The sequence below is a fragment of the Temnothorax longispinosus genome, chromosome 7 (assembly GCF_030848805.1).
Source record: "Temnothorax longispinosus isolate EJ_2023e chromosome 7, Tlon_JGU_v1, whole genome shotgun sequence".
Lineage (NCBI taxonomy): Eukaryota > Metazoa > Arthropoda > Insecta > Hymenoptera > Formicidae > Temnothorax > Temnothorax longispinosus.
In genome coordinates, this window is record NC_092364.1 from 9091014 (window position 1) to 9100255 (window position 9242).

At 42.7% G+C, this 9242-nt stretch overlaps 1 pseudogene; it reads left to right on the forward strand.

The window, feature by feature from the left end:
* The first annotated feature begins 1763 nt into the window (after positions 1–1763).
* On the forward strand, positions 1764–3227 carry LOC139816421 (uncharacterized; annotated as a pseudogene).
* The last annotated feature ends 6015 nt before the right edge of the window (positions 3228–9242 follow it).

A 9242-nucleotide genomic window follows, 5' to 3' on the forward strand; every position in this document is an offset into this window, starting at 1 on the left:
TAAGGATTTCTAGGAAGGGCTGAAGAAAGAAGATGTGTTAGTCATGTTAGAAACTTGGATACGAGAAAAGGGCTGGGAAAGAATAAGGGGAAGGCTGCCAAAAGGGTACGAATGGGGAGTGCAAATGGCGACGAAGAAGAATAAAAAAGGGAGAGCAATAGGAGGGATGATAATGGGAATAAGAAAAGGGTTAAAAGAGAAAGGAACGGAAATTGAAATAGATAGGAAAGGTTTGATAGCGGGAAAAGTTAGGGTAGGTGGCGAGAACTGGAGTATTATAAGGGTATATGCAAAGAAAGAGGAGATGGAGGAGAACTTACAGGAGTTGAGACATATAATGGAAAAGAAAGAAGAAGGAAGGTTTACGATAATTGGGGGAGATTTTAATGCGAGGATTGGACAAGAAGGTGGGAGGATAGAGGAAGAGGAGGGGAAAGGACGGTTGGGAGGGGGAAGAAGTTCGAAAGATAAGAAGATGGACAGAGAGGGGAGGTTGCTGGTAAATAGCTTAGAGGAGAGAGGATGGGAGATATTCAATGGAAATGTGAGAGGAGACGAGGAGGGGGAGTTTACTTTCACGGAGGGAAGAGGAGATACGGTGATTGACTATGTAATAGGGGAAGGAGAAGTAAGAGAGAAGATAGAGAGCGTGATAGTGGGGGATAAGTAGACTCGGATCATCACCCCTTGGAAATAGTACTAAGAAAGGGAACGAGGAGGAAGGCAGAAGAAGAGGGTGGAAGAAAAGAAGCAGGGAAGTGTGGAACGAGGAAGGAGTAAAAAGGTTTATAGAAAAAATAGGAGAGGTGGAAGAAAAGGTGGAAGAGTTGAATAAGGAATAGGAAGAAATGGAAACAAGAATAACAGAGACAATAAAAGGGGTAAAGAAGGAGCTGGAGGGAAATAAGAAGGGGAAGAGGGGATGTTGGGATAAGGAGTCGAGAAGTGAAGAAAGAGGCAAGAAGAAAATTAAGGGATTGGAGGAAGGAAAGAGGAGAGGGCAGCATTTACAAAGAAAAGAGGAAGGAGTTTAAGGAGCTGTGTAAAAGAAAGAAAGAAAAAGAGAACCAGAAATGGGAGAGAAAAGTAGAGGGAGCAAGGAGGGAGGCGAAGGTATGGGAGATAGTAAATAGGGAGAGAAGAAAAAGGAGGGGAATTGAGGAAGAAATAGAAGAGGAAGAATGGAAAGAACACTTTATGAAGTTGTTGGGAGGAGTAGAGGGGAGGGTGAGGATAGGGTAGGAAGGTGAGAAAGAGGAAAAGGAAGGATAAGCCTAGAAGAAATAAGAAGAGTTATAAGGAAGTTAAAGGACGGAAAGGCAATGGGAAGGGATGGGATTCCAGGCGAGGTTTGGAAGCGAGGGGGGAAGGAGTTGGAGAATTGGGCATGGAAATATATCAACAGGATATGGAAGGGGGGAGGATGGCCGGAAAATTGAGAGGAAGGAATAATCGCGCCAATCGTAAAAAAAGGGGAAGGAAAAAGGGCGTAGGAGTATAGAGGGGTGACAATAATGCCGTCTTTATATAAGGTGTACACAGCCATTCTGGCGGAGAGGTTAAAACAGGAGATAGAGGGAAAGAGAATAGTGCCACATAATCAGACAGGTTTTAGAAGGGGAATGGGAACTATAGACTACATCTACGTGTTGAACTACTTGGTGAACAGAAGGTTAGAGAAGAAGGGGCGAAAATTGATAGCATGTTTTGTGGACCTTAAGACGGCGTTTGACTCGGTAGATAGAGGAGTGCTAATAAAAGCTATGAGAGAAAGGGGAATAAGGGAAAGACTAGTGAGAAGGACGGAGGAGATTCTAAGAGAGACGAAAAGTAGGGTAAGGGGGGGAAACGAAATAGAAGTGTTTTGGACGGGGAGGGGAGTAAGGCAGGGGTGCCCGTTAAGCCCGTTACTGTTCAACGTGTTGCTAGCGGATTTGAAAAAGGAAATAGGTAGAGTTAAATGGGGAGGAATAAGGCTAGGAGGTAAGAGGGTGTATACTTTGGCTTATGCGGATGATGTAGTGCTAATTGCGGAGGACGAGGACCAAATGAGGAGCATGCTAGAAAGACTGGAAGGGTACCTGGGCAGGAAGAGATTGGAACTGAACGTGGGGAAAACAAAAATAATGAGGTTTAGGAAAGAAGGAGGGAGGGATAGTAAGAGAAGGTGGAGATGGGAAGGAAAAGAGTTAGAAGAGGTGAGGGAATTTCGGTATTTAGGGTACGTGTTTCAAAGGAACGGAGGACAGGAAGCGCAAATAAGGGAAAGGATCAAGAAAGTGGCCGCAGTGATGGGGAAGGTTTGGGAGATAGGGTAGAGAAGATTTGGGAAAGACTGGGGAAAAAGACTGTGGCTGTTTGATAGACTGGTGTGGACGGTGTTGGGATATGGAGCGGAAATATGGGGATGAAGAAAAAGGGAAGGAATGGAAAGGATGGAAAAAAAATATATCAAATGAGTCTTGGGAGTGGACGGGAGAACACCGTGGTATCTTGTTAGGGAGGAGCTGCAAAGGGAGAAGTTAAGAGGGAGAGCAGGGATGAGAGAATGGAGATTTGAGAAAAAGTTAGAGGAGGGTAGAGGAAGTGAACTGGCGAGGCTATGTTGGGAAGAGCTGAAGGGAAGGGAGAAGGAAGGGAAAGCAGGTTCAAGTTGGGAAAGAGAGAGAGGAAAGTTCTTCGAAGACAGAAGAGTAGAGTTAAAAGAGTTAAAAAGGCTGAGAGGAGATGGAGATGAATGGTTTCTTAAACTGTTTGGAGGAGATAAGGAGACGCAAAGAAGAGAGAGATGGGAGAAGATCGAGAAATTAGACTATAATAAATGGTACAAGTTAATAAAAGGAGAGGGTATCCTAGGATATCTGAAGAAGGGATGGGGAGAGAGCAGATGGAGAAGGGTGGCGAGATTTAAATTAGGAAAAGAGATGAGAGAGAGCAGATACTGGGAAGTGGAAGAGAAAAAGAAATGTAGATTATGTGAACATAGGGAGGAATCGTGGGAGCATGTATGGGAAGAATGTAGGAGATGGGAATCAGGAAATGGAAGTTGGCAGGAAGCGGTGGGATGGGTATTGGATGAGAAAGGGGGAGGAGAGGAATGAATGATAGAACTAGAGGGGGAAAGAATGAGAGGAAAAGGGGAGTCGGAGGAGTTAAAAGAAGAAAAAGGTGGAAAGGGAAGAGGAGAGAGAGGAGAGGGAAAGGAAGGTAGAGAAAAGGAGAAGTGAGTAATTAAAGTACATGTTACAGATTATCCAGGATAGAGCGCGAGGGGAGAACAATAGCAGAAACGGTCGAAAGGATTGTGGAGGAGAAAATAAGAAAAATGGTGAGGGAGAGGAAAGAGGACGATAGAAAAAAGGACGAAAGGATGGAGAAGCTGGAGAAGAAAGTAAGGAGATTGGAGAGAAAGGTGGAAAGATTGGAGCAAGGTGGAGGCAAAAGGAAGAGGGAGGATAGCGAGGAGAGTGGGGCGGGAAAGAAGAAATTGTGAGCAGGGAAGGGCAAAAGGAACGAGGACGAATTAAGAAAGAGGAACGTGATTACAAGGGTTGAGAAGGAGAAATGGGGAGGTAAGGAGTCAAATTGGGAGAAAATGAAGGAGCTCTTCACGGAAGGGTTGAAGGTGAAAGTGATGGTAAGAGAGGTGATAGTTGTGGGGCAGAAAGAAGTTTGGCTGACAATACTGGTGAAGCAGGGAGATGAGGAGGAGAAGTGGCGGGAAGAAAAAGGCAGGGCACAGTATAGGGGTAAAGATACATGAAGATAAGTCGGTGGAAAGGGGAGAGAGAGAGAGAGAGGAGAGAGTTACAAGAGATACAAAATGTTTCCAAAAAATATTTTTAAATATTTCTATAAAAATATTGCAAGAAACATTTTAAAATAGTTTTAGGAATATTTTAAAATGGTTTAAAAACTTTTTGTAACATTTTTAAGAATATTTTAAAAATCATTTAAAAATATTTTTAAAAACGTTCTTTTTTATCACCCAGACAAAATTTTCTTAAATATTTGAAATGTATTTTTAAAATATTAATTCAAATCTACATATTTATTGTATCATAATCTTGTTTCAAAACATTTAAAAAAAAAATTTTTTTTATTTTTTATTGGTTTTATAATCTTTTTTTTAATATTTTCAGAAATATTTTTGAAATATTATGAAATATTCTTAATTGTAAAGATGTATGTCGCTTATGTCAAAATAAAGGGATAAAGCTAAAATTTACAGAGATTGTGCACTATATATTCCAAAAACCTGTGTTAAATTTGCGATTGATTGTCCGACCCGTTTCTGAGATATTTACTTTAAAAGTTACAGAAATTATATATATATATATATGGGGCATTCTTTCTCAAATCGGCCACCCCTCTGCGCATTTTATTTTTGAAGATAAAATGCTTTGCGAGGTCTCAAAATTTTTGTCTGAAACTCAATTTTTGGATGCCGTATGGCGATTTTTATTTACATTCAAGGCTGGGACAGTATGACCAAAATATCGCTAAACCACCCTAAAAAATAGGAAAGTATGCAAATAACATCTAAAATCTTAGCAGTTTCTATCAAATTCGATGCAACTTTGAAACAAAATAGTTTTATAACATCGCCGTAAAATTCTACCCCTACTTTATATACAATTCTTTCAGATTCGGTCAATTAATAATTCCCGAAAAATTGAAAAAATTTCGATACCGGCTTCCAAAAGATCGGTAACGAAAAATTATACACTTCATAGCACTTCCCGGAAAATTCTACCCCTGTTTGATCTACAATTCTTTGAAATTCGGTGAATTATTTCCCGAAAAATTAGAAAAATTAGAAAAACCGGTTTCCAGAAAATCGGTAACAAAAAACTATACACATAGTGGCACTCCCCGGAAAATTCTACCCCTATTTCATATACTTTTGGTAAAAATTATTTGAAAAAATTTCGATACCGGCTTCCAAAAGATCGGTAACGAAAAATTATACACTTCATAGTACTCCTCGGAAAATTCTACCCCTGTTTGATCTATAATTTGTTGAGATTTGATCTATAATTTGTTGAGATTTGATAAATTATTTTTCGAAAAATAGAAAAAATTAAAAAAATCGGTTTCTAGAAAATCGGTAACAAAAAACTATACACATAGTGGCACTCCCCGGAAAATTCTACCCCTATTTCATATACTTTTGGTAAAAATTCGGTTCAGGGGTTTGGGCTGGGCGTTGATGAGTCAGTCAGTCAGTCAGTCAGTCAGTCAGTCAGAACAATCGTGAAAAAAACACATTTTACCCCTTTTCACCCCCTTAGGGGTGGAATTTCTAAAAATCCTTTCTTAGTGGATGCTTACGTCATGGAGGAATACACCCTCCAAATTTCAAGTCTCTAGGTTCAGGGGTTTGGCCTGGGCGTTGATGAGTCAGTCAGTCAGTCAGTCAGTCAGGACATCTTCCTTTATATATATATATATACCTATATATATATACCAAAAAACTCGACAAAGGCAATAAGAGCCCAGCGTGATGTTTGACCGCTAAATTTAATTCAATTTCGAATACAATAACGAACGTTTCGACCTTTTTTGGGGTCCTCCTCAGCGCAATGATTAACAAAATTTTACATAAGTATGGTAAGAAACAACCTTAACGCCGCAAACATCAAGTCAAACGATAATTAGGGCGGATGTGCACTCCGACACGTTCCAAAGCATCGTCGTGTAGTTTCCTGGTTGAAGTGCCAGAAAATTTGAACTGCAGAATGTCGTTTGTCATTGTGTAGCGATACCTGTGGACATCCGGAGTACCATCCACTCACAAATATATATATATATGTATGTATGTATGTATGTATAACAGAAATCGATTGTTTGTTCCGCCAATGACAATTAAACAAGAAAGGTTTATTTCTTTCGACTACAATTGGCAAAGTATGTACAAGAAACGTTACGACGTTTCGGCCCTTCGGATTGGGCCCTTTTCAAGCATCTAGATAATAAAAGAATACAATGTGATTCTGGTCGATGAGATAAAATACATGGTCAACAATAATAAAATAGATACCTGGTAAATTAAACTTTGTCACGAACCGACACATCTATATTTACGAGGATTTTACCCAAAATAGTAATAAAAAACCGCTGGAAGAACAATAGTAAAAAATCAATATACCGGAAACTAATAAGCATATATATATGTATCAAAGAGAAGCGGCGGACTTACATACATGAGTCCGTAACAGTAGAGAATGCGTTTCGTAAGAGGATAACGACACACGACATACCGCGGAGCGCCGCACAACGTATGCTTATATACCAGAGTTCAAAGGCGTTGTTCGAGATCCGTCGAACTTTCCTACGCGAAACATCGGCTCGAAAACATTATTATATTTAACATCGAGAAATACCGATGTTTATGTTGTTCGAGCTCAGTCGAACTTGTTCGAAACATACGTTCCCCGCGATCCCCGCGCCCTCGAAGCCCATCGATCGCGATCACGCGTTACGAGAGTGCTCCCTTATTTGTCGAAGCACGGAAACGGCTGTTGTGACGCGTGATGTGACCATACGGACAAATAGCGATTCAGCTCTCATCGCGCGTTCGTTCCTGAAAAACAACCCTCTTGAGTAAACGGCGAAGTCGCTCGCCGGACAGTCAGTCGTTGCTGAGGATTCCTAGCCTCAAGTCGTGGGCCAGAACTCATAGCCGAAAGTCGTCGCGTATCAATCCTCGTCTAAAGACAGCACGGCTCTCTCCCTCTTAAATCGCTGCTTGAATCGCTACTCGCTTGTTTCGTCTTAAAGTGCGGATCAAAGTTACTTATATTTTTTCATTAAGTGTGCTACTTAGCGAGGGGTCCGAAAACTTCCGGTCGTGCTCCGCTCGCGATCGTTCTTCTGCCGCGCGCTCAAGATTTCCGTTTGACGCGTACAAGATCTCCGCTCCGCGAGAGGCTTCGATGCGAGAAGCTGAGACAAGATTTCCGTTCGCGATACCTGGCAGAAAATTACGAACGACTCAGAAGATTTCCGAATCCGCGGCGCACGATCCGTTGTTCCCCCTCGCGTCTTTTCCGTTCTTGAAATAAAGACTATATATCTCTTTGTGCAATCTGTGTTCCGAGTGCTTTAATCCTCATTTCTCCCGCGAATTTACGACTCGCGTTATCCACGCTTCTCGCTCAACTCTGAGCGGAATCCAGATTCAGGGCGACCGTCGGAAAGCGACGCCCGAACATTTTGGTCCTTCGAGCCGGATAGAAGCGTGTGGAGGGTCGAGTGTGTGACAAGTGTGCATATTCGTCACCATGTCCGAGCATCTCGGGAAACAGTTGCAGCTTCAACGTTCGATCGAGCGTTATCTCGATAATTTCAAGAAAATCGGGAAGGGGAACTTAACCCCGGCGAAGGTGCGTTCCCGCATTCAATCTCTAAAGGAGCTCTGGGCTCCGTTCTTCGACGGCCACGCAGATCTCCTGCATCGGATTCCTGAATCGAGCCGAGCAGCCCTGAGCTACTTCCAGGACAACGCCTTCGACACGACTCTCGCAGCCTATCAACACGCCCTCGACTACATGACGGAGGGCCTGGAGGAATTGGAGCCGGTCGTGAGTCCGAACCCTATTTTCTCGAGTTCGCGATCGAACTTAACGGTACCGGCGTTCTCTCTCTCACATCTGCCTCCGATTAAATTGCCTCCGTTCGATGGCGACCACGACGACTGGGAGACGTTTCGCGATAGATTCACCGCGTTAATTAAGAATAACAAAGATCTCGATGATTTCGCGCGCATGCATTTTCTCGCTTCATGTTTGAAGGGTCGCGCGGCCGAGTGCATCGCAAATATCAAGAGACACGGTAGTGTCTCGCGCCAAGTACACGCGGAGCGAGACCGACCGTGACTCTTTTACGCGACGCGACGGGTTGCGAGTACCCGAGATGTTGAGATCTCGATAACGAGTGAACGGATCAAGTTCTAAGTAGGCTTGATCGATAGCTTGGGGTCCAATTAGGGGGGGGGTTTCTCTCATAATATTCTGCTACGTGCCCTACGAGCGGAGATATTGCGACGCAAAGTCCAAATGTGAAAATTTTTTATTAAGATACGTCGTCGTCGTCGTCGTCGTCTACGTCGACCGCTCTCATCTCATTATAACATACATGTAACAAACAGAGAACGTCACTTTCACTTTTTCGACACTGGGTAGCGATCATGTAACTTTTTCCCTAGAGCGGAAACGTGAAAAGTGAAAAATTTCATGTAACTATTTCTTTCTATTGGTATTGAATAGAAAGAGATAAACTTTTCACTTTTCACGTTCCGTCCTAGGGGAAAAGATACATGATCGATCCCCTGGCGGCGCAGGTATCGCCAGTTTCGATATCGCGCGCGTATTTCGAAATTAGGTCGATAGACTTATCGGTCAGGAGGAATATTTCTATTTAGGTAAATTAGATAATATATAATATATATTGAGTCAACGGAAAAGAAGGTTCTCTACGCTTGGCAGAAAGTGCCGCTAGGGAATTTTCAAGTCGATTCTTATGAATCAAGCTTGATATAATATATATTAAGTCAACGAAAAAGAAGGTTCTCTACGCTTGGCAGAAAGTGCCGCTAGGGAATTTTTAAGTCGATTCTTATGAATCAAGCTTGAATTCGATGTCTAGGTATCCCAGGTTGCTGATGACGAGGTCCAGATAGTGCGCTTCATAGTTTTCGGTGTCCAGGTGTAATAATACGTTGAATTCGATGTCTACGTGTCCCAGGTTGCCGATGACGAGGTCCACATAGTGCGCTCCGTAGTTTTCGGTGTCTACGTGTATTAATACCTTGAATTCGATGTCCACGTGTCCCAGGTTGCCGATGACGGAATCCAGATAGTGCGCTTCATAGTTTTCGGTGTCCATGTGTAATCGTACGTTGAATTCGATGTCTAGGTGTCCCAGGTTGCCGATGACGAGGTCCACATAGTGCGCTCCGTAGTTTTCGGTGTCTACGTGTATTAATATCTTGAATTCGATGTCCACGTGTCCCAGGTTGCCGATGACGGAATCCAGATAGTGCGCTTCATAGTTTTCGGTGTCCAGGTGTAATCGTACGTTGAATTCGATGTCTAGGTGTCCCAGGTTGCCGATGACAAGGTCCACATAGTGCGCTCCGTAGTTTTCGGTGTCTACGTGTATTAATACCTTGAATTCGATGTTTACGTGTCCCAGGTTGCCGATGACGGGATCCAGATAGTGCGCTTCATAGTTTTCGG